The sequence below is a fragment of the Melanerpes formicivorus genome, unplaced genomic scaffold (genome assembly GCF_026170545.1).
Source record: "Melanerpes formicivorus ecotype bairdi unplaced genomic scaffold, bMelFor1.0.p_v2 SCAF_27, whole genome shotgun sequence".
Classification (NCBI taxonomy): domain Eukaryota; kingdom Metazoa; phylum Chordata; class Aves; order Piciformes; family Picidae; genus Melanerpes; species Melanerpes formicivorus.
In genome coordinates, this window is record NW_027142379.1 from 4,888,362 (window position 1) to 4,914,580 (window position 26,219).

The 26,219-nt window shown below is 42.9% G+C and overlaps 1 long non-coding RNA gene across 1 annotated transcript; it reads right to left on the bottom strand.

Annotated features, from left to right (window-relative positions):
* Positions 1-534: 534 nt before the first annotated feature.
* LOC137449016 (uncharacterized) lies at positions 535-25,710 on the bottom strand. The gene is made up of 3 exons (XR_010989293.1): positions 25,646-25,710; positions 2,969-3,126; positions 535-588 (listed from the first exon to the last, which is right to left on the bottom strand). It is a non-coding gene; the product is annotated as an uncharacterized lncRNA (long non-coding RNA).
* Positions 25,711-26,219: the final 509 nt, after the last annotated feature.

Sequence of the window (26,219 nt, forward strand, 5' to 3'; positions counted from 1 at the left end):
ATCATTACCCCCTCATCACTGGTAGGGTATTTAGTCCCTTACTCAAAAGAAGGCAGAATTTAGCAACATCCAAAGTATGACCTGCACACTTCTTTTCCCCCAAAAAAATATATGACCCTAAGGTGAAGATTGGTAGTGGCCTTGCAGTGACCCATCTGAGTTATTATTGGGAAGCAAAAGCATATAAATACTTTCGATGGCAAGCCCTAAAACAAAAGTTCAAAGGGTTAAAAAGATGAGATCGTCATGGAGAGGCGCAGCCGCTCAGGCTGGGATCTTTCATCAGCACACAAAAAAACTTAAGACCCCGAAGTCAACCTTCAAAAGCAAGGAAGGCGTTTTGTAATCAAGTTTATTTGCATAGTACCTCCTGTATGTAACATGACAGCTTTGATGACATCATCCCGGTGAATTATTATAGCTAAGGGTCAGATATTACAGATACAATTGTGCAATGTTGTAGTTAATGAGACGGTATCAGGATAAGAACCAAACCTGATTTTGTGGTTTTGTATAACTTAGTTTGACAGAGTGAGCCATGATGTAATTGGATGCAACCTTGCAGGCTACAAGACTGACAGAGAAGACCTAAGAGAGAGACAAAAGATGAGACAGATTAAAATTTCCCCATCAGAAAGAAACCCCCTCTGCTTTTGTCTTCAGTGGTCTGAAGCTGTAGTAGCCTTCCTGCTTAACCTGAGCCACATTACAGTATCTGGTATTAAAACAGGATGGGAGTTTTGTGTCACACACCGTTTAGGCACTGGTTTTATATTTAAATACTAGTTGAAACTAAGAAAATTCTGCTTTTTAGTGAAAAAGTGGCACGGAAGGTCGTAGCGTGAACTGAAAACCCGGAGGGGAGTGGGTTAACAAAAAACTTGTTGCGCTTTGGAAGTTGTTTGCTGCATCCTCTTCAAAATAGAGGAGACCATTGTGTGGTTTTCGATCATTTTAACAGTTTCAGGATGATCTCGTTGGGAGATGAAAGGAGTCACTCCTGAAGGGCAGGAGAACGCAGTCGATTACAATGAGAAAGGCAGCATGAGCCTGATACTTAAAGTCATCAAAATTGGAGCTGTCATCTGCATAAGTAAACTTTTGTTTGCTTTGTGTGTAGTTTAAAGTGCTGCTATCAGTTTGTCTCTTTTCTGTGCGGTGCATGACTCTGGATGAGCCGTGGGATGCACCGTTCCAGCCAGTTTGGAGCCAGCCCTGCGTGCGAAGGGAGGGGAGCTGCAAATCCTTGCAAGCTCGTCATGTCTTTGGTAAAGCTTTTGGTAGAGAATGATTCACGATCAAAAAAAAATAAGTGTTTTGCAAGGGTGGGCCTAAGGCATAATTATCTACTTAAATGTTACTTATGATTACTTGAAGCAGTCATTTTAACTGCTTTCTTAAATTTAGGTTACTGATTTTCATGCATAATTATGTATTAATTAAGATGCTTTCATTCTCTTGACAGGTAAAATTAGCAAAGTCGATGGTAAATAGATAGTGTAGATTTTGTATAACATAAGGGCATTAAGAAGGAAAAAAAAAATAACTCCCAAGGAAATATTGAAAGTCTTACCACATGAAATATTTAGGCAGAGGAATTTTTCTCTGATACTGATGTTTCAGGTCCCAGTCCTAAAAATCTGTCTAGGGCGAGATGTACTTTCACTTGGGGCCTCTCAGTATCACATAAGATGCTTCCACAAAACCATCTGGAAGTCCTATACATGGGCAGCTCACATTCATCCTGGAATGCACCACAGGGTTTGTGGGCCTCTTTTAGCAGGGCTGCTGCTCCACTGGTTGTTTCTCATCCTGGGAATATGCCTGGGGATTGCTCTGTCCCACACACAGAACACTGTGCCTCTCCTCATTGACCTTCACGAGGCTGCTGTTGGGCCAGTTTTGAATTTCAACAATCTGCCTTTACTGAAGTTTGCTGCTTGCCGTGCCAATGACTTTCCCTGTGCAGTACAATGCCTTCTACGAGTTGCACTCCATGTTGTCATCTAGGCTAGCAATGAACATGCTGGAAAGCATCATCCCCCAGTACTGATTTTGAAGCCTCATACTAATCGCTGGCTGCCACAGGGATGTCATGCCACTAATTGCTATTCTTTGAACCAAGTTGTACAGGTAGTTTCCAGTTTGCAACCTTCTTGTTTGCCTGTTCCTCTGGATAATAATGCCTCAAAAATTCCTCAAGTGAGAATGCTACAGGTGATGTCAAAAGTGTTGCTATGGTCTGGTTAGATCCTGTCTACCACTTTGTGCTGATCAACCACAGCCTTAGACATAGGCAGCTGTGCTGGTAAAGCCCAGTTTGCCCTACTACTTTGTCGTGTGGTGAGAATGAACTCCAAGAAGATGTACTTGCTGAGCTCCTCAGAAACTGAGGTGAGGCTGACCATCTAGTTCCCCAAGTCCTCCTGTAAAGAGGAACATAATGCCTTCCCCCCCCCCCCCCTCTGGTTTTCAGGGACATACCCTCATCATTGTGATTTTCAATAGATGAAGGCAATAGTGTTCTTTTACATAAGAATATAGCTAGGAAGTATAATAGTTCCTTTCATCTCCTTCCTCAAGCCTTCCTCATTACCCAGTAATTTGGGTCGGAGTACTATCTATCCCATCTATTGAAACTGGATCTCTGTGAACAAAGGACACAAGAATGACTGAGCCAAAGCAAAAATCAAACAAAAGATCCTGGATAGGATAATGTGGTGGCTGGAACACTTGCCCAGGAGAAGAGGGAGCTGTATTCTCATTCCCCCTGAAAAGGAAATTGTTCCCATTTCCAGGCTGACAGCATTAATTTCTAGGTCATTACAGAACTGCCACCACAACATATTCCAGTTGCACTGTGTTAGAAAAATGGTTACTGTGCTTTGAGTTAGAAAAGGCAATTATCTGCTCCTTGATAAAACCAGGGCCAACATCTATGCCCTCTTTCAAATAACAGCATCTGTACCTGTAGCCACAGAAGAGGGAAGGGAGGAGGATGGCATCCATATGTCCTAATCCTTTGGGCAAAGAGATGTGTGCATCCAATACCCCAGCGATGGTGGATGGTCATGTTGGAGCTTAACAATGGAATCAAGGCAAACTCAAAAGACCTGTTGCCTGTGCCTGGAAAAGATCAGAGGTGAGAAGAGAAGGCATGTGGGGAAAGGCACCCACACTGCCTGGTGTAAAGGAGCAGATCACCTACCACCATGGCACAGGAGCTAAGAGGCAGGGCAGGTAGGGCTGCCCGAGGTGGAGAACCAAAAACAAGGAATTCACCAAGCTGACCTGCTAGAAACAGAGCAAAACACAACAGCAGTATTCAGATCCTGCAGTTAGCTGGACCCTAGCTTTGGGTAACTAATGATCACAGTTATAGCTACACACAAAGTCATCTACTATGTGATACTATCATCCTAGTAGTACAATTGCTCATCACTACTATGCTGTCAAGAGACATGCTTCTCCAGATGGATATTCAAAATAGGAGCTTGGTTTAAGTGCTCTGAATTGCTTCTGGAGTGGTCTTTTTCTTGTCTTTTGACCTGAGAGCACTGTCCTCCCACTAAGGGCACCAGGACTGAACAACTAAACTTAGCTAATAAGTTAGGAAACACTTTCATGCTTCTTTGACAAAACCCCAGGTGTATGCTTTCAAGACTTGCTGCATATTTTTTATTCTATTTATATACACACACACACACACACACACAAAAGTACACATCTGCATAGAATTAGGAAGAGGTGACTCTTAAATTATTAATACTAAACCTCCAGTCGTTATTAAATGTGGGTTTAGCTGACTGTCTGGAAAATTCATTGCAGTTTTTAGTCAAGTTAAAAAAGAAATTAAATCCCAAACCATTGCTTTTAGCATCTGAAAACTGCGTGTTGATGTGGTGCTCTGGAGTGCTATAGTCTGTCCAGCCTGTGTAGAATCATAGAATAATAATAATAGAATAAACCAGGTTGGAAGAGATCTTCAAGGTCATTGCATCCAACCTATAATCCAACCCACCTAATCAACTAAACCATGCAACCAAGCATCCTATCAAGCCTCCCCCTAAACACCTCCAATGATGGTGACTCTACCACCTCCCTGGACAGCACGTTCCAATGGGCAATCACTCTCTCTGTGTAGAATTTCTTCCTAACCTCCAGCCTAAACCTCCCCTGGCACCGCTTGAGACTATGTCCTCTTGTTCTGGTGCTGGTTGCCTGGGAGAAGAGACCAACCTCCACCTGTCCACAACCTCTCTTCAGGTAGTTGTAGAGAGCGTGTATACAGGATCATGAATCACAGAATCAATAAGGTTGGGAAAGACCTCAGAGATCATTAAGTCCAACCTGTCACCCAAGACCTCGTGACAGCTAAACCATGGCACCAAGTGCCACATCCAATCCTTCTTTGAACACCTCCAGGGACGGTGACTCCACCACCTCCCTGGGCAGCACATTCTAATGGCCAATAACTTTCTTCAGCTTCCTCCTGCCTTGACTTAACATGTTACCCACTCTTTGTGCAGTAAGAATTACAGTATAACATTACCATTCCCTTTAATGACAGTTGACAAAGCACAAGGCCAGTCAAAATTGAAGTATAATATTCAGGCAGGCAGGTGCTGCAGTTAATAACTAGGTCTGTTGGATGAAAGTGTTTGAGGAACTGGGAAGAATTTAGATGCCATTAAATGAGGACATGAAAATGTCTATTAGTGGAAAGGGGGAAAAAAAAAGGCTTCTACAGCAGTAAGCCATAAAAGAGAAAACTAAATCAAGATAGTGACCTTTTGTGTGAGTTGAACTAGAAATATGTTCAGTATCCATCTGAAACTGGGTATGAAAAAGAATCAGTTGCCTAGGAATATAATACTGGTATGAATAATACACTACATTAATAAAACATACTATAGGAACAAAATGCAACAAAACCAGAAGACTTCATAGTGGCACAAGATTTTGTATAAACTCAGTGAGATCTAACACAATATTTATGTGAGAAATTAATAAGCTGTGTACAAATAGCTAATGTACATATGATCTACTCCTCCTGTAACCTCCCTCTTTTCCTCCTTTGTGTTACAAGCAGTGCCTGAATGCCTGCCCTGACCTGCTGTGGTCTTGAGCAACTCGTGTCACCTTACCTGCTTCTATTTCCCCATCAATACAACAGAAATAGTAAATATTTCCTATCTCCTTTTTATGCCTGGTCAAGTAGTGAGCTGAAGCAAAATTTGCCAAAATATTTTGTACTGTTGCAGTAACACAGGGTAGCCACAAACTTGTTCTATGGCTCAGCTTGACTGATATGTCGCTGAATTAGTGTAAACTATCCAGGATAAACCATAAGCATACTTTTTGCTGTGTGCTCTTACAAAATTCTGCCTTAAGCCTGGCATAGCCCATAAGCTTTTCTACAAGAAGTCATGCTGGCATACAAGAAAGAGTCAGTGGAACTCGTTTTCTCTCCATGCAGTTTACCTTTTCCTTCAAGACAGTTTCTTGTCATTTGTGACTTCATACATTTTAAATGCTACACTTGTGCAGGCAAGCTGTCTGCCTGACAGAATCTCCCAGGTCAGTAAGCACTTGATGTTGCACTTCTGCTCTTCTAAATTTGTGAGTGCTTCGTAAGTCATTATTTTAGAGGGGGGTGGAAATGGAAGAGTTTAATTTTGCTTGGCCTTTTAAGCAAACTTCACACAAACAGGGAGCAACCTGCTCCATGGGGAAGCTGGGTAGGCAGTCTGCCATTCAGTACATCAGCTGCAAGACTGTTGCATCAATCAAATGCAAATTTGGTTTATCTGCAAGCTACAGTTTCCAGAGTTCTAAGCATTTTGGAAACTAATGAAACACAATAATGCACATCTTTGATTGAAATAGCAAATACAGATCCTCCTTTCTTACAAGGAGACTGAAGTAACACAAAGCATGTACAACAGCTTGGTGAGAGCAGTGGAGGAAGCAGGAGGGAGCAAGCTCAGAGCTATCTTAGACCACCTTGATGACATGTTGGTCATAGAGCAGCTCTAGCCCTTGCCCTACTCAGGTTAAGACAGGGAAGAAAGAAGATGCTGAAGGCAATACTTTAACATCACCACACTGAAAACTCACTCCTGTTGCTCATAGAATTATTTTTATGCTTCCAAAGATTGTAAATACAAATAAACAGTATAATCCTAAGCTTCACATTTGATTTCTTTCTTTTTTTCTTTTTTCCTTCCAGACTAAAGCTGTTAAGATGGTATACACACTCAAACCCAGAAATTATTAGTAATCAACAGGGATAAAGATAGAAGAGACAGTTTTAAATCTGTTTCGCTGCATCTGTGAAATCACTTCATTAGTCCTTTCTCAACATGTTTCAAAACACAGAGAAAATGCATACTGAGATAGAATAGAATAGACCTCTGAGATCATCACATCCAACACGTCACCCAACACCATCTAATCAACTAAACCATGGCACCAAGCACCCCATCAAGTCTCCTCCTAAACACCTCCAGTGATGGCAACTCCACCACCTCCCTAGGCAGCCCATTCCAATGGGCAATCACTCTCTATGAAGAATTTCTTCCTAACATCCAGTCTAAACCTCCCCTGGCACAGCTTAAGACTGTGTCCTCTTGTTACATGGTTTAGTTGATTAGGTGGGTTGGATAATAGGTTGGACACTATGATCTCAAAGGTCTCTTCCAACCTGCTCTGGTCTATTCTATTCTAGTGCTGGTTGCCTAGGAGAAGAGACCAGCCCCCACCTGGCTACAACCTCCCTTCAGGAGGTAGTTGTAGAGAGCAAGAAGGTCTTCCCTGAGCCTTCTCTTTTCCAGGCTAAACAATCCCAGCTCCCTCAGCCTCTTCTCCTAGGGCTTGTGCTCCAAACCCCTCACCAGCTTTGTTGCCCTTCTCTGGACACGTTCCAGCAAGTCAACATCTTTCCTAAACTGAGGGGCCCAGAACTGGACACAGGACTCAAGATGATGAGTTTTAGAGCATGTTTTAGATAAGTTTGCTCAGAATGACTGCAGGTCTTCGGGACCTAGAGGAGGAAGCTAAAATATATCCCTAGAAATGTCCTATTGGCCTTTGAAAATAAGACAAATCAACGTTGGTTGAAAAGCAGAGTTACGTTTTGTGTGGAAGCGAGTTCGCTTTGATCATCCATGTCCTTTGATAAGCAGAATTTCCTGCAGTTCCCCTAAATAAGAAATTCACTGCATTTTCCATCTTCCACTCTGTCTGTTTGAGCAGATTTAATTTAAACCTCCAGAATTCCCTTTTATAAAGGGAATAAGGAGGAGAGAATCAAATTGTTTCCCCGTGCAACACAGCAATTCAGAAATCCTGGAAATGAAAAGGCTTATATCCAAGCAACTGACCTTTCACATGCTATTTTCCAACATGACAAAATTGGTGAGGTATGGGCTAAAATTTAGTTTGGCATGCCATCATAACACTAAAAGTAGATTATTTTTTTTCCCTGCTCTTACCAAACTCAGTTGTCACTTGGTTTACAGTTTACAAGCTGAAGGTAGCACAGAAGATACTTGAAAAGCACACAGAGTTGAATCAGAGCAGATACTGATTTGGGGTATTAAATGGTACTTGTAGAAATTCACAACCCCCACTGTTCTGCACGGGGCAATGACTGCAGATGCTTGGCAGCAGTATAGATGTATATAAAGCTGCATTAAAGACTGCAATATGAGATAGAAGATTTGGGTAGCTGTCCTCCACAGAAGCAACAGTCAGAGCAGAGTATTCTTTTCTGTGCCTGTGAAGCATGCAGTAAGCCACTGCAACCTAAAGAGTAGTAGCAATGCCAATAACAGCAACAGCCTCCACAGATGCCCTTTTTGATGGTAGTTGGCAAAAGGTTGTCCCAAAGTGACAGATACAGATTTTTTTTCCCAAAGTAATTTGGATTTCAGTGTCATTTGTTTTGGACCAGTCAGTATACTGGGAACTGAGAAAACAAACGTGATGATGCCTTGAAGCAGCTCCTCAGCAGCATTGAGTGGGATGATACAGTACTGAACATCTTACTGTGCACTGTTAACTATCTCCTGCTGTTCAACTTGCATTCCCAAATACCCTGCCTTTTCTGCATTGCATTAGCACACAGCAGAAATCCAAACTGAAGTCAAAAATCCAGGCCACATCTTCAAAGCTCAAAGGGTTTGGGTACAGGTTCTTTCCATGAGTGCCTCATTTTCATCAAGTCCTGTTAACACCCTCATGAAGCAGACAATGAAATTGAAACTTGTGAGAAGAGATAGAGATCTGCCTTAAGTAGCAGATGGTTTATGACTATGGAATACACTGCCCAAAAGGATTAAAGGATATTTAAATATAGATCAAGGCTCATATTGTTTTAGCTTTCTCCTGGAAGCAATTTGCATGAAAATAAGTATTAAGGAAAATAATAATAAATAGAGTTGAGGTTAAAAGAGAAAAAGAAAAAGCAATGGGAAAGGAAAAAAGAAAACCTGGTAGTCTTTGTTGAAAATGGTCTATCAAACTAAACAGATTACCAGTCTGACCTATTTACCTCCTTATAGGTGAACTCCTGTGATCCTGAACCTGCAGGAAGGCTGGAAAAAAGGCTCAAAGTCCATTTTGTTACATAGTCATGAGCAGCAGACAAAGGGTGAAAGATAAATTGTCTTTGCCGGCTCTGCCGAGTCTTAGCAAGAACACTCCAGTACCTTAGTGCTGGATATACTTAGAAACATTGAGAGATGGCACATAGGACCTTGAAGCTGAGGATTTAGCAGAAGGGAGAGGAAAAAAAATAATGGAAGGATTTAAATGGATTATGTGGGTGATGGGACTCAGGCAGAAGGAGGTGGAGATAACTTTAGCAGGTCCAGTAAATGAGAAGAGGTAGAGATGATAAATGGAGTCCTGAAGCCTCCACAGATTACATTATCTGGGTGGGAGGCAGGTGTGAATTACTGGTGAAGTGCAGGGACTAAAGGGATTTTTCTATTTGCTGGTGTAAGATAAGTTCCCCTTTGTGTGACAGGGTCACAGTGGTGGAAATGCTTGGAGCCTTGGAGCCATATCTACCCATATACATATTGTCTAAAGACTAGGGAGTAATTCTCAATACAAAACGAGAAGAAACCTTTAGTGTCTCACTAGAGACTCAGTGAAGTGAAGCAGAAGGACAGCAGGAAGATCAACCTTGGCATACATAGGAAAAAGTCATTAGTCACCATGCCAAAGACAATCTTGCTATAGTGGGAAGGACTGAAAGTAGTGTGAAGACGACTGAGGAAGCTGCCTGTAGAGCAGAGAGACACACTGCAAATGTTGCTAGAAATCAATTACATATTCATGGTGTCAACAGGTTTTCCATTTCATTGCCAAAACTTCTGTTTAAAAATACTTCTGCAACTATTTTCAAATCAATCTGTATTTCTCAAGTGGTAAGAATCTGTTTGGTGGCTCTGACTCCATTATCACATCTACCATGTCTTGCTACAGTTTTTAACATGAGCTTATTTGCTTGCCCTTTGACCACTAATCAAGAGGGTAATCACTGCTACCCTTACAGTAAATCAAAATCAACAGCTTCGAGCCAGGTTTATCAGAAGCTCTGTCAGAATTTGTCAGTAAAACAGAAAATAAAGTCAATGACTTTCTAATTAAGAATGACAAATTATGTCTCTATATTAAGCCACTATATTAACTCCCCATGTTAAGACTAATTAATGTCATTGCCACAAGAGAGGCAAAAAAAAAAAGAAGAAGTCAGTAATTGTTTCCCTCCTTTGACAAGCACTCCAGATTGCAGAACTCACTGAAAGCCAAGGAGACATTTTCTGCTTTGCACGTTAAGGAAAGTTAACTGGCTGATTTTAAGGAGTTTCAGACTCATTTGTGTTTTTTTCTTCCACTCTCTTCACAGCAGTAAATTCACTGGAAGAGGATTAGGTGTTTTACTACTAATTCAGAGCCCTACTGCTGGAGGTAGTAGCATTCATGCGTATCAACTGCTTTGTAATCCTACTGACAGAGACCAAAATCAGATGCAAGTAGTATAGAAATATGGTGGTGACTGCAGTGGTTGTCCTGTCATTGTCATCCAACAAGACCCTACGCTCTCATTCAGCAGAAATATTTTCAGCCATTTCGTACTTACATTATCTTCCTGTTTAAGCCATGAACACTAACCGTGTGCATGGGCTGGGTGTGTTCATGAGTGTTCAGAATGGCATAGAGTTAACCAGGTTAGAAAAGACCTTTGAGATCAAGTCCAACCCATCACCCAACACTACCTAATGAACTAAACCATGGCACCAAGCACCCCATCCAGTCTCCTCCTAAACACCTCCAGTGATGGCAACTCCACCACCTCCCTGGGCAGCACGTTCCAATGGCCAAACACTCTCTCTATGAAGAGTTTCTTCCTAACATCCAGCCTAAACCTCCCCTGGCACAGCTTGAGACTGTGTCCTCTTGTTCTGGTACTGGGTGCCTGGGAGAAGAGACCAACCCCCTCCTGGCTACAACCTCTCTTCAGGTAGTTGTAGACAGCAGTAAGGTCTCCCCAAGCCTCCTCTTGTCCCGGCTAAGCAACCCCAGCTCCCTCAGCCTCTCTTCCTAGGGCTTGTGCTCGAGGCCTCTTCCCAGCCTCATTGCCCTTCTCTGGACACGTTCAAGTGTCTCGATGTCCTGCTTAAACTGAGGGGCCCAGAACTGGACACAGGACTCAAGGTGTGGCCTAACCAGTGCTGAGTAGACAGAATGACTTCCCTGCTCCTGCAGGCCACACTATTTCTTTGGATGCATTCTCAGAGGGTTGCAACCACTAAATCCCACATGAGCTCCTTAAGTAGCTAGCTTGGTTTTTCTGAGCGCTCCTCGCAATCCACCCACACCACGAAGAGTAATTCCCTCCACATGAAATCAAATTATATTTAATCGGGAAATTTAATTATGCCATGGCACTGGGTAATTTTTTGAATGCCATAGATTAGATGGATTAATCAGATGCTCAGGAGGTAGGCGGCTGATATTGAAAAGGCAAAATTTGTTTGCGCTGCATGTACAGACAATTCCAAGACTGCCAGCCAAATCAGAAAGGAAAGATTTGCATTGGTACTTGTCAGGAGAAGTAGATCAGTGGAAGCTGTGCAGTTCAAAACAAAAGAAACCAAGAACCAATCGCCATTCTAAGCCAGGCAGAAGAGCATGAGAACAGTGTGGAGTTTTAATACGCAGCATCACTGGATGCTTACTGACAGCTTCAGTGTTATCTCACCATAAATGTTTCATAGTTTCATTCAGGGTTGGAAGGGACCACAAGGATCATCTAGTTCCAACCCCCCTGCCATGGGCAGGGACACCCCATACTAGATCAGGCTGGCCAGAGCCTCATCCAGCCTGCTCTTAAACACCCCCAGGGACGGGGCCTCGACAACCTCCCTGGACAACCCATTCCAGGGCTTCACCACTCTCATGGTGAAGAACCTCCTCCTCACATCTAGCCTGAATCTCCCCACCTCCAGCTTCATTCCATTCCCCCTAGTCCTATCACTACCTGAGATCCTGGACAACGTAGAACAATTAGTTGGGGAATCCAGCTTTCTGAGGAACATTATCAAATTCTATTAGAATTGCAATCAGCTCAGTAAATCAGATTTCTAAATACACTGAAGCCACTGCCTGTTTGTATAGGCAGCATCTGGGAGAAAGGAGCACAAGGAGAGTTAAGACAACACCACGCAAGTATTTTAGGAGCCTCCATCCAGCTTTTCCTGAGTTAATGTCTGAACTAGAACTGTTTCCAGCACCACAGTAAGGCAAGACCTCAATATAAAAGCAGTCCCTGCCCTGGAAACAGCATGCAGCCAGGGTAGGAGGTGGCCCAAACTGCTGCAAGGAGAGCACAGCGACAGCAGCCTTACGAGACGGAGGCAGAGGAGTGTGTATGTGTGTATATAATTATATATTCGTGTTCTGATTATATAGCCAGATGACTCAAACACATGTTGCTGCTGTTCCTAAGAGCATAGAAAATTTAGACCACACTAGTCACCACCCAAAAGAGAGAAAAAGAAAATAAATATAATGGCTGTCATCACGCTGGTTTGTAAGCAAGACACATTGTCACCTTTAGGAAAATCCACTTCATTAAGAAAAACATCAATGTGACATTTTCATTTAATCTTAACAACTGGATGATTATTAATTACAGTAGCTACAGAAGCAAAATCCCAGGGAGGCTGGAATCTCTGTCATGTTCTTTACAGTTGCCAGGGACTTTTGGATTACTCTACCCGGAAACAACCATCGTGACTATAGAAATTCTGCCACGGCCACTGAAAATTCTTCTGTCAGGCTGAAAAGCAAGAATTATGAGCAGCATTTCCATGTTAAAAAAAAAAGTCATGTCCTGACAATTCAGCTTAGTCAAATGATACCCTGAAGTTGTCAATATGTTGAACATACACACCAAGTAATGTTGTTCAGTGTTGGACTAAATCCTGACAAGTTAATCACTGTCAGGTAGTGACAGGACGAGGGGGAATGGAATGAAGCTGGAGGTGGGGAGATTCAGACTGGATGTGAGGAAGAAGTTCTTCACCATGAGAGTGGTGAAGCCCTGGAATGGGTTGTCCAGGGAGGTGGTTGAGGCCCCATCCCTGGAGGTGTTTAAGACCAGGCTGGATAAGGCTCTGGCCAGCCTGATGTAGTGTGAGGTGTCCCTGCCCATGGCAGGGGGGTTGGAACTAGATGATCCTTGTGGTCCCTTCCCACCCTGACTGATACTATGATTCTAAGTACAGTTCTCATTGTCAGTGAGTTACAAACTTGTATTACTAGGAGCATCTATGCTAATTTAAAACTGCTTTCTCCTATTTAAGCTTTTTGGTACTTCAAATATTTAAGTTAGTGAAATAAAACTAATTTTTGCTTGAGTCAGTTTAGGATTGTTTGAAGTGTACTCGTTGCAATTAGAACAGCTCCCTTGTTAGGAAGTTGAGGGAGGAAAAACTGAAATTGTCCACCACCTAATACAACTTTTTAATGGTTTGGTTTTTCAGACTTACAGGATACTTTGAAAGGAAGAAGGGATTCTGATGCATTTCACACCTGTCAATATTTACACTTCTTACTGGTTGTGTTCTTTCTGATGATTAAGCAGACTGTATGTGTAGAGGAGGAGTGGAAACAAAGGGGATGGTGTAACTCCCAAATACTGAAGTAATGAGACAGATTGCAGAAGACAAAGGTAAAAGGGGATGAAAAATGGATTAAGCTACACTAATCATGCTCAGCATGGTGGTCTGAAAATACAAAAAGAGATACCATAAATGCCTTTTTTTAAATGAAGTTTCCACATTAAAATTGACATCTTGAGACCTCTTTGTGGTGTTAATTTGGAAGACTGGCAACATGAACCTGAAGTAAGCTTCAGCTAACTTTCAAGCTTCCATTTAGGTATTTTAGATAGGCTGCTGAAACATAGCTCTTCTGCTTTAGTCCTTGCTGAGATGTCCCTCTGAATGAGTAGTCTCACAGAGTCCTATTGAACTACCAGGGTCTTTAAAGCTGTGCATGAGACTCATATATAAGGTTTTGGAGCTGGCTGCCTACCATGAACAGCTCTGTACATATTTGCCTGTGGAGTAACATCTAGGATTTGGGACTACATATATGTGCATTTCTGCCAGAGGAAGCTACGTGCAGGCAGACATTTAATGCATGCTTATCTACCAAAAAGCAATTCTCCATGAGAAGTGAGGTGACCTGTGAAAGGATACCCATACTGAGGATACTATGGATGACTTAAACACCTTTTACATTTTGATCCTTGAAGCCAAACTGGTTTTGTTTTGGTCTTTAGTATATGCAGCTATTCAGATTTGTACCTACTAAATATGCTCATATATAAAATACTGTGAATCTTTATTGAAATGCAGAACCCTTTAAAACTTAATATCAGATTTGTTCTGTTATGGTCTATTAACAATACAAATAGGAAGACTTTACAGGCTGCTTGGCAAAGAGCAAAATAATATGAACCAGCAAATCTTTGGGTAAGAATGAGGGCCCATTAACATACCCACATCAGCACTGTGAAATTGAGAAACATTTAGGAGCCAGCAGTCAGTGAGCACCAAGACTCCTTTGTTAAATAGATACTGGTAAGCAGGAAATACTATTGGTGTGCACCCCAGTAAGGCATCAAGGGCAAGAGCATCTTTGAAAGCCATGGGGCTATAACTGCTGTTAGGGGTCTAGGCAAGCATTTTGAGGAGTTATACAGAAGCCAAACACAGGAATCTCTGGGGCTTGTGGTCACAAAATGACAAGCAAGTCGGCTACAAGGGCGTCTGGGCAAAAGCAGCACGCAAAAGCTGTTTGTATTCCAAGGGTCTTTGTAGTCAAAAAATTGAGAGGAGAGAAAAATTAGGAAGCCTTGATAAGGAAATGTGAAGTCTATACTAAAGGACATGAATAGATTTGTAAAGCTTTGTTCTAAAGGTGAAAAGAATCATGGTTAATAATAGTAAGAAGCAGGATCCTGGAATAGGGAAATTTAATTACAACACCAATTATACACTCTAAAGAGGTCTGGGACATGGAAGACAGTACAGCAATAAAAAGGAGGACAGTGTAGGCTTTAATTAAACACAGAACATGGAACTGGCCTTCTAAATCAATCATTATTTCTAGGAGGCAAGGAAGGATAAGTGCAGAGCTGTGTAAATGTGTGAACAGAATTTTGGGTAACAGCCCTGCAGATTTCTCTGAGGAAAATACTTTGACAGAAGCTGAGTGGGCCTGCTTCTCCTTATGTTGAACCCAAAGGCAACACACAAAAAAAATTAAAATTACTTCATGGTATCCAAGAAAAATCTAAAAGAGCTCTTGATGTGTAAGGCTCAGAGTTTATTTTTTCCCCAGGTCTGGAGCTGAGGTATTGGAAAGAAAACAGAGACTAATGGTCTGATTCAGATAAAACTTCAACACTACTTTTGGCAATTCAGAACAGTTTTCTTCCCATGTAAAGACTAATTCTCTTGCTCTAGTTACACACTTAACCACAATTAAGGCATTGATTCAGCTCTTCATGCAGTTTAAACGTGTCTACATCCATAAACATTCGCAGGAACATGCTTACTTGACTTTAGCCAAGCGTAGTCCACTGCCTTTCGTGATAAGTGGTCTGAAATGGCAGCTTGCCAGAAGAAAGTATGCTTCCTGTATGCAAAATTCACATCTGAACAGAGTTCTCAGTGATAAACTGTCACTGAGTCTTTTCAGGTGAGTTGATAAAAGCATTTATTTTTAAACTATGAAACAACAAGTCCTCAGTGATGACATTTGAAAATGCCTGGCATTTGAGTGGCAGGAACACAGTGAAGGTTTGTTATTTGCTAGTCAGCTCTTGGCATCTCACTGGTTTGTGGAGTAATATTCTATTCAGTGTTTTTTGTGAACCTTGTCCTAATACAATGTGACAACACCACCATCAGAAGTAGCCAGTGGCCCATGACTTGAGGACATCAACCATGACAGGAACAGACTTTGGACTACGAAGGAGATGAGACTAAGACAAGACAAAATAGTTCTAGTGATGACAGCAGGAGACTAGACAGATCTTCGCAGATAAACACATCCTTCAATCTTTCAGAAGGTAAGCTCTATATTTAAGGTTTTATATGTAGTGTCTAACATCAGATAGTGGTGTGGCTCACAATGGCTTTGTTGACTCATATGTCTGGCTGGCTGCTCAGAGCTAATGTGTATGTTCAATTTGTGGAAAGAAATTATCTGGACACAGATTTAAGGTTAAAAACCTGCACATTTTCCAAGAAAGTACTCTATAACACATTACATTGTAGAAGAAATAAATAATTGAGAAACCAGTCAAGTAATTCTACAACATGCTAGTCTTAAAAAACTTGATAAGTATTCCTGGTTACTGTAGAAAAAGGCTTTGAGTCAAATACCTGGAATCAAATCAGTCACAATGTTCCTGCAGCCTCCGGAGCAAAATGCATCAGAGTGAAAGATGGGAATGAAAAATGAAACCTCAGAGAATGAGTTACCCTCTTCCAGTCATCACAAACCCCTGCATTTACTTTGTTCCAGTTGTGCTGGCCTGCACAAACAACAGGAGTCATCCCCCAGTACAGACAACCATAGACATGTCACATCTAAGTTACAATGCTGTATCTTTCAGATCTTTATTTCTGCTCATATGATGGCACAGATGTTCTGGTACCTGCTATCTTCCACAAACGTTTATTATTCTCTTTGAAAAAGTTCCTGCTTTCAAACCTTTTTATTTTTTTTCCCCACTAGGGGGAATGGAATTGGAGTGCAAAGCTGTCACCTCTGATCAGAGCAACAGCAAGTGTGCCCTGGGTCACTCTGAAGTGGCAGAGACCTGTATGATTTAGCAAATAATAGAATCGATAAGGTTGGAAAAGACCTCAAAGATCATCAAGTCCGACCTGTCACCCAAGACCTCATGACTACTAAACCATGGCTTCAAGTGCCATGTCCAATCCCTTTTTGAACACCTCCAGGGATAAATGTGGAGCTTAATATTTAATCAAGTAGATAACTGCACTTAGATTAATGGAATGGAAGGAGAATATGTGGTTTCCTAGGGCTTTGATTGCTAGTAAACTAAAATAATTAATGGTTTCCCCATCGGCTAGACATTCATGTTTCTTCTGCCCCTGTACACTGCACTGGTTAGGCCACACCTCAAGTACTGTGTCCAGTTCTGGGCCCCTCAGTTTAGGAAGGATGTTGACTTGCTGGAACGAGTCCAGAGAAGAGCAACAAAGTTGGTGAGGGGTTTGGAACACAAGCCCTATGAGGAGAGGCTGAGGGAGCTGGGGCTGCTTAGCCTGGGGAAGAGGAGACTCAGGGGTGACCTTATCACTCTCTACAACTACCTGAAGGGAGGTTGTAGACAGGCTGATGATGGTCTCTTCTCCCAGGCACCCAGTACCAGAACAAGAGGACACAGTCTCAGGCTGTGCCAGGGGAGGTTCAGGTTGGATGCTAGGAAGAAGTTCTATATAGAAAGAGTGATTGCCCATTGGAATGGGCTGCCCGGGGAGGTGGTGGAGTCTCCGTCATTGGAGGTGTTCAGAAGGAGACTTGATGGGGTGCTTGGTGCCATGGGTTAGCTGTTTGGGTGGGTTGGATTGGTTGATGGGTTGGACACGATGATCTTGAAGGTCTCTTCCAACCTGGTTTGGTTTATTCTCAATAAAGGTTTATTCTGTGTGAGCCACGGGGTTGAATTCATGCTCTAGCCCTTGCTTCAGCACAGTCACTAAGACTTCATTTGCTGTTTCCACAAAACCTGCAAGAACTTTGTATTTCTAGGGCTGTTGCTCTTCCATCAGATCTGACACAAAGTGGCAAATGATGAATTTGAAGCAGCCATTAAGGTTGCCTGATGGCATGAGACATCTTTGTCTTTGGAGGCATCGTTAGGAAGAAAGTACCCATGTTCAGGAATGCAGTTCCTCCTTACAAGGCAAGCAGCAAAACAAACTCCCCAGTTCCAATGTCAATAAAGTATTTGAGGATAAGGCTAATTTGACACAAGTAGTTCCATAATATCAAGCCACCATCCAGAGGTACCTCACCTGCGGCCATGGATAGAAGACCGATAGAAGCATTTAAAAGAACATTAGTTTAATAATTGCTTCATTTTCTCCACTTGAATGTGGAAGTTAACTGATTTGCTCTGAAATAATTTCTTTTAATGTGATTTACTGGCTTGGCAAGGATTGTCAAGCTAAATAGCCTTAGATCTCTACGTTTCCAGGGTTTGAAGGCTACACTTAAATCTTTTGATTACTTTTCCCCCTGGAGAACTGAATCCATTCCTTATTGTGTGGCTTGTGACTTAAGCCTCTGTTATGGCTGTTAGATTTCCAACACCATCATTAGACATGGCATTTCTTTCTTTTTTAAATAACAACCAAACTAATTCTAATAATTGTATCATACAATGACATTATGTGCAACACAACAGTGAAATGAGCTGGCTAAATCATTTAAGATAGGTTAACTGCCCTAAGTCAGGCTTCACTAGTACAGTTACACCTGTGTTTTAAGGGATAAAGAATGAGTCAAGACTACTTTCCACCAAGGAAAAGCCTTGTACCAGCTGAATAGGACTTCATAGGAATAATTACACTTCTCTGCCTTGACCCCTTGCATAACAGAGGACAAAGTATTTCAGACAGGGTATTTTACAGCTATTTTGTTACATTTAGCTGACTAATTTACAAATAAATATTTTCTTTCAATCTGTTGTAATGTCTCCAGTCTCCATTGCTAATAGCCTGGGGTTTATGAATTTACTTGCAGGGACAGGTGATTTAATGCTATTACATGGTGCAAATCCCTTTTCCAGGATGAAAAGGATCCCCAGGAAATAACACAAAATTCCCTTCCTTCTTTCCTTTATTAGAGTAAACCAAACCAGGTTGGAAGAGACCTTCAAGATCATCGTGTCCAACCCATCAACCAATCCAACCCACCCAAACAGCTAACCCATGGCACCAAGCACCCCATCAAGTCTCCTTCTGAACACCTTCAATGACGGCGACTCCACCACCTCCCTGGGCAGCCCATTCCAATGGGCAATCACTCTTTCTGTATAGAACTTCTTCCTAACATCCAACCTGAACCTCCCCTGGCGCAGCCTGAGACTGTGTCCTCTTGTTCTGGTACTGGGTGCCTGGGAGAAGAGACCATCATCAGCCTGTCTACAATCTCCCTTCAGGTAGTTGTAGAGTGTGATAAGGTCACCCCTGAGTCTCCTCTTCTCCAGGCTGAGCAACCCCAGCTCCCTCAGTCTTTCCTCATAGGGCTTGTGTTCCAAACCCCTCACCAACTTTGTTGCTCTTCTCTGGACTCGTTCCAGCAAGTCAACATCCTTCCTAAACTGAGGGGCCCAGAACTGGACACAGTACTCGAGGTGTGGCCTAACCAGTGCAGTGTACAGGGGCAGAATGACCTCCCTGCTCCTGCTGGCCACACTGTTCCTGATGCAGGCCAGGATGCCAGTGGCCCTCTTGGCTCCCTGGGCACACTGCAGGCTCACGTTCAGCCTACCATCAACCAGTACCCCCCAGGTCCCTCTCTGCCTGGCTGCTCTCCAGCCACTCTGACCCCAGCCTGTAGCACTGCATGGGGTTGTTGTGGCCAATGTGGCCATTTGTCCTGTCTTGTTCCTGCAGCAATATAAAGTTTCATTTTTCACAAGCATGCCTGAGAATAGCTACAAACACATCAGAAATTAATTAAGCTTACACACATACGATTTAGAAGTTCTGCACTTCCAGCACTTGAAGTCTTTTATATCTTCCTGGGGCATACTGGAAAGCCCACTGGAAAAGCAATCCAGAAAAAGTGTTTTCAGATTCTAAAAAAACCTCCTATCAGAGAACAGATTTTCTCCTCTATCTGCAGAAGCAAGTTTGGAACATGACAACAGCACTTGAAGTACAATTTTAATCATCTTCCTGGCAATAAATTGTATTATGTTCTACAGGTGGTTCCAACTGAAGTGGCGTAAAGCATTATATACTTAGAACTGTCAAACAGGCTGTTAGGCCTTACTCCTACCTCAAATTTGGAGGAATTCAAGAAGTTAAATAGGAGAATTGGAAGGGCCACAAGAGAATGCAAGTTAAGCAACTTGGCTTTTTCACTAACAGCATCAGTAAGTAATTAATAGAAGAGATTTTCAGATGCACCCTCGTGAGTCACTTCCAGCTTCAGAGACCGTACCGAATGGCTTACATGAAAGGACCAAATTGGCCATCTTTTACAAGATACTTCTCATCCTTGGTCAGTCAAGATGTCAACCAAAATTTCATTCAGATTTCTCAAAAAGTCAGAATTTTTTAAAAGCACTTTTCTTGGGTTGGAATTTTGTCCTGGGTAACAAGCCACAAACTGTGCCAGGCAGCGTTGCAGTCATGTGCAAGAGCATATTAAAAGCCAGGAAGGCATCTCAATGTTTCTTTTTATACACCAGTTAAAGAGAGGCTACAAAACCTAAACTAAAATGCTTCTAGAAAGATCTCAAGGGTTTACACTTCTGCATCCTGTTGAGAAGCTGCACAGCAAATCACAGCCTCAGTCCATGGTCAGACAGTCGCTAGAAGGGTTGACTCCTGAAAGTCATATCCTGTACATGATGTAAACCAGATGCAGGTGCATCAGGCACTTATTTCCAAAGAATAATTAGGTTTCTTATATTCCATCGTGTTTTCTAAAAGCTAGATAGCATTTAAAAGACACAAGTGAACCCCAAGCAGGACCAGTAACATTTCTTCTCCTTGTTTAACCTTCTGTCTTCTGAAGTGCTCTTGCAAATGTGGTCTTTTGTTTCCATCAACGCCTGGCTGAACTATCAGTGATTAAGCTCTTCTTAAGTGCATATTTGCTCTTTAACAAAATTACTGTATTCAGAAGACAGGAGGCATTCCTCACTGAGAGGTTACTACCTTTTGATTAAGAAAATTGCTGATGTATCTCAAAAAAAAAACCCTTCACATGAACAACAGTCATATTACTTTTCCCAAAGCCCTGTCAGGGAGGTTGAGGAGGACTGATTGTATATAATATGGCACCACCTCTAATTCATTGGCTGCCTGAATCTGTCCTGTGAAATCAGCAAATTGGCAAGAATTACTTTAATTACATCTCAGAGGACAACAGGAGGCATAACATGCTCCTTCTCTGACCCTACTTGTAGGGCTGCAGCAGAAGCAAGGAGAGTACACATGCAGGAGACAAAAGTGCTCCTCTAGACCTCCTGTATACACTGTCAGGGCATGGGAAGGATGAGCCCTTGGGTTGCTGTAGCTCTGCATGCACAAAGTCAAGTCAACCCTTTCCTGGCAGTCACCAAAAGCATCAGGTCATCTCTTTCCTGACAGAAGTATTGTAGGCAGGGAGAGATGCACTTAGCTAAAGAGAAGCTGGTTTGGTAGGTCCTCCAGGTCTAGACAGAGATAAGCATCTCAGTGCTCATTTCCCACTCTGCTGCTGTAGCCCCTACTTCCCAAGCCCATGGCTTCCCTCTCTGCCAGCTACCTTGCAGCATTGTTTTTTTCTGCTGATGACATGGCTGTTGCCTTTGCTGCAAAGGGGTGAGACAGCTTGGGGAGCTGGGTGCTGATGGGAGGCACTGCTGGCTCCATATCTGCATCTACATCACAGGAGTCACCAGTCACTGCTTTGCTGGCTTCCAGCTTTCTTCCTTTGATCTGATTACCCCAAATCCAAATTAGAAGCAGCTTTCCATGTGTTGACATACTGTGCAAGGAGTGAGACCTTCCAGGGGAAGGACTGGTGGCAAAGGCAAAGTGCAATCATACTATTCAAAACATGTGAGGAATGAAGTAATATGGCCCATTCCTCCCACTCCTCACAGGCTTTCATCAGAACTGCAGCCAGCTGAAGGCATTGATGTCAGGCTGCAGTCTCCTTGGAAGGTAGTCCAAAAAGCAGGGAATTCACTTACAGAAGAATTAAAGCCTGTTTTAAACCTCAGCACTCTCCAGTCCAGGCACTTTCAACTTTTTTTTGGCAGCCTTTGCTTCCTAAAGCCACAAACCTGAAATAAGCTCAGATATTTTCCCCTGAGGAATTTGGAGGGAGACACTCATTGTAGATGTTATCATCTGGTTGTGCTGTCTAGTGAAACACAATCACTTACCACAGGTATGGGTGTACAAGGAAGAAGTTCTTTACCATGAGGGTGGGGAACACTGGAACAGGTTGCCCAGGGCAGTAGTTGAGGCTCTGTCCCTGGAGATATTCAAGATCAGGGCAACCTCATCTAGTGGAGAATGTCCCTGCTCACTGCAGTGGACCTTTGGAGGTCCCTTCCTACCCAAACCATTTTATGATATTTACTGGTTAGCCTCTTAATTAACAGGCAAAAGGGCCAAGCCATGACTGAAGTTCTATGGTAGGAATACACTGGTTTGACTTTGCACTCACTAGAGAATTCAGGTCAATGGCAGCCAGTCATTTGGCATCCTGCTTTGCCATTTACAGCAGAGTACAGCAGCTTTCAAAATCCTATTGGAGGTGTTAAGCATCCCCTATATGTCTTCTAGTCCATCTGACAAGATTATAGAATCATAGAATGGTCTGCATTGGAAGGGGCTCCTACTTCCCTGCCCAGGCAAAGACACTTTCCCACTAGACTAGGTTGGTCACAGCACCAGCCAACATGGCCCTGAATGTTTCCCAGGATGGGGCATCCACAGCCTCTGTGTTTGACATGTACTAGTGTTTAACCCCTCACAGTAAAGAATTCCTCCCTAATACCCAGTCTAACTCTCCCCTCTTTCCATTTAAAGCCATTGCCCTTTGTCCTATCACTTCACTTCCTAATAGGGAATCCCTCCCCATCTTTCTGGTAGGCTAAGTACTGACAGGGTGCAATAAGGCCTCCCCAGGGCCTTGTACTGTCCAGGGTGAACAACCCCAACTCTTCCAGCCTATCTTCATGGAAAAGGTGCTCCAGCCCCCTGATAATCCTTGTGGTCCTCCTTGGGACATACTCCAGCAAGTCCCAAGATGTCTGACAGTTTATTTTTTTCCCCATTTATCTACTTTCAACAGGACAAAGAGTTAAATGAGGACAAAGAGAGTTAAATGGGGCATTCATGAGACTGAGTGTGACATCTCCAAAAAAGCAGAATATACAGCACCAAGACTCCTGCAGCAGTAAATATACAGCATAGCTATCAAGACTCCAAAGCCCTCTCTGATCACACACCTCTCTTACTCATGCAGCACTGAGTCAGCTGCACAGCATGAAAGAGTCCCTCCACTATTTACAGAAACAACATCCTACAATTTCATGAGTTCCAGGTTTAACACTTGTGTTTCAAAAACCACAAAGTAAAATTAACTTCTGAACCTCCATGGCTCCTTTTCAGAAAGTCTTCCTAATGATGTCCCATTGATAGTGTTTTGTGTGTGAGGAACATCTTGAAAGGAATCAATGTTTGCCATACACTTTCTGCATGTGTTTGTGCTAATCAACCATCTGCATTCACCATCTAGATACTTTATCTCTCAAATTCTTTTATCCTGTGGTTGATTCAGATGAGCAAATGGTAGCATTCACCTCTGAATTTTGGTTCTTTTCTCAGAAAGCTTTATACCTATAGAAGGTTTTCAATAACTCTGAGTATCATTGAATCAGTCAGGGACCACAAGGATCATCTAGTTCCAACCCCCCTGCCATGGGCAGGGACACCCCACACTACATCAGACTGGCCAGAGCCTCGTCCAGCTTGGGCTTAAACAGCTCCAGGGATGGGGCCTCAACCACCTCCCTGGACAACCCATTCCAGGGCTTCACTACTCTCACAGTGAAGAACTTCTTCCTCACATCCAGCCTGAATCTCCCCACCTCCAGCTTCATTCCATTCCCCCTAGTCCTAACACTACCTGATATCCTAAGAAGTCCCTCCCCAGCCTTCCTGTAGGCCCCCCTTCAGATACTGGAAGGCCACAATAAGGTCCCCTCAGAGCCTTCTTTTCTCCAGACTGAACAGCCCCAACTCCTTCAGTCTGTCTGATTCACCAGTTCATGACATCCATAGATCATTACTTCTTAAAGCAATTTATGGCCATAATTTTTGTTCTACATTAGCAAATGCAAGTCAAAGGAAAACAAAACAAGACACACACAGAATAAAAGAGACCTTAAAGCTACATCTCTCTAGACAGAGGTTTGGAAGATCTCCACTGGAATCTTGATTTAATTCAGGTACTAAAGACTTCACAAGTTGGGTTGCTATTGTGCTCTGTCATACAAAGCAGAGCCTTCAGCCTGACCTTAGGAAAATAAAATAAAAAGAGGAGAAAAAAAAGAATCTAAAGAGGCTGTTGTCCTTTAGAATACAAATAAACAAGATTTTGGGAGTTGTGATTATTTTTCTCATTAATCAGTCTCACATTTAAAAATAATCAACACAGCCATAACTTTCCCTTTGATGCCTTGGAGTGGGAAGAATAATGATAGCAACAATAATTTGATCTTGTACTTGTCAACATTTGTCTTTATGTGGCTTGACTTTGCCTTCAGTATGCTGCAGGAGGAGATCCAAAGAGTCACTGCTGGGAGCTGCAGAATTCAGGCAGTGTGTGGATTCCAGAAAGCTCTTCCTCATGCCAGTAAAGAAGGAATTTTTCCCCAAGAAGCAAATGGCATATGGCTGTTCACTTGCAAGATGTGTTCACATTTGATCAGTTAGAGGGTAGGAGAGCTCTGCAGAGAGACCTTGACAGGCTGGACAGATGGGCAGAGTCCAAGGACATGAAATTCAACACATCTAAGTGCTGGCTTCTTCACACTGGCCACAACAACCTCATACAGGCTGGGGTCAGAGTGGCTGGAGAGTGGCCAGGCAGAAAGGGACCTGGGGGTACTGGCTGATAGTAGGCTGAACATGAGCCAGCAGTGTGCCCAGGTGGCCAAGAAATCAAATGGCATCCTGGTCTGTTTCAAGAACAGTGTGGGCAGCAGGAGCAGGGAAGTCATTCTTCCTTGTACCCAGCACTGGTTAGGCCACACCTTGAGTCCTGTGTCCAGTTCTGGGCTCCTCAGTTTAGGAAAGATGTTGACTTGCTGGAACGTGTTTAGAGAAGGGCAACAAAGCTGCTGAGGGTTTTGGAGCACAAGCCCTATGAGGAGGGGCTGAGGGAGCTGGGGTTGCTTAGCCTGGAGAAGAGGAGGCTCAGGGGAGACCTTACTGCTGTCTACAACTGAAGGGAGGTTGTAGCCAGGTAGGGGTTGGTCTCTTCTCCCAGGCAACCAGCACCAGAACAAGAGGACACAGTCTCAAGCTGCACCAGGGGAGGTTTAGGCTGGATGTTAGGAAGAAATTCTTCCCAGAGAGAGTTGCTAGCCATTGGAATGGGCTGCCCAGGGAGGTGGTGGAGTCACCATCACTGGAGGCGTTTAGGAAGCAACTTGATGGGATGCTTGGTGCCATGGCTTAGTTGATTAGATAGTGTTGGATGATAGGTTGGACTCAATCTCAAAGGTCTCTTCCAACCTGGTTTATTCTATTCTATCTGTCAAGGTTCAAGTGACTAAACTGGACTGCAGGATTTATCACCTTGAACATCAGGGAAGCCTTGCTCTGATTTGAGTTTGCTGATAAGGTCTTTTTTAAGGAGTCACACAACTGGAAGAGGTCAGATACTAGCCAGAAAAAAGAGCCTCTCAAAACAAGCTGTAACAGTACTCCTCAAGCTGGAATTGTCCATGATACAAACAAGGTCATGTTAAAAACATTCAGAGACACTGATGTGCACACTGTCACACACATGCTTCATCCACCATCTAATTAATATTTAGTTTCACTGTATCTTCAACTATCCTTCCCAAAATCCTTAACCACTAAAGTCTTGCAAGCCAATCCTATGCAAACAGTAGGGATCTAAAGTACTGCATTTTTCAGATGTGTTTCCCTTCTAAGCATTGCATCAGGAGCTAGAGTTTGCCACTTGCCTCAAAAGAACAGCAGACCTTAGATCCAAACATGAAGTACCAGCAGTTCACCTCTCAATTCCAGTTGCTGGAACTTACCCACATATAGCGCAGTAAGTTCCTTGTTTCCTGAAGGAGCTGAGAAGAAATGCTGCATCAGCTTCCCATCCAGAGGGCAAACCCAGGAACATCCAGAAACAATTCAGCATGCTGCCCCAGGTGTACCAAGCAATAACTTGGGAAGAGCCTTTGGAGTACACACTGCTGTAGCACTGCTCAGACCAGGACTAGGGCTGAAACACACCATGGAGCAGGGGGTAGGTGGAAGTGCTAAGTGGGGCTGCTTGGGTATTTAAGGCTTATTACTGACCTCAGGGCACCTGCACTTGGTGTCAAAGGCTCATGGGATAAGGAAGGTGGCTTTCTAATTATATTAATTGTATAAACTTGGTGAAGTGACCCATTCTAATGTGTGTGTGGGGGGGGGATTGTTTTGTTTTGTGTTATTTTAATTTTGGGCTATTCTTCAGAGTGCTGTGGTCTTGGCTGCATCCTGTGAGTCTGCTCTGGCCCATGGCTTAGTAGTCATGAGGTGTTGGGTGACAGGTTGGACTTGATGATCTTTGAGGTCTTTTCCAACCTTATTGATTCTCTGATTCTCTGCAGCATCCAG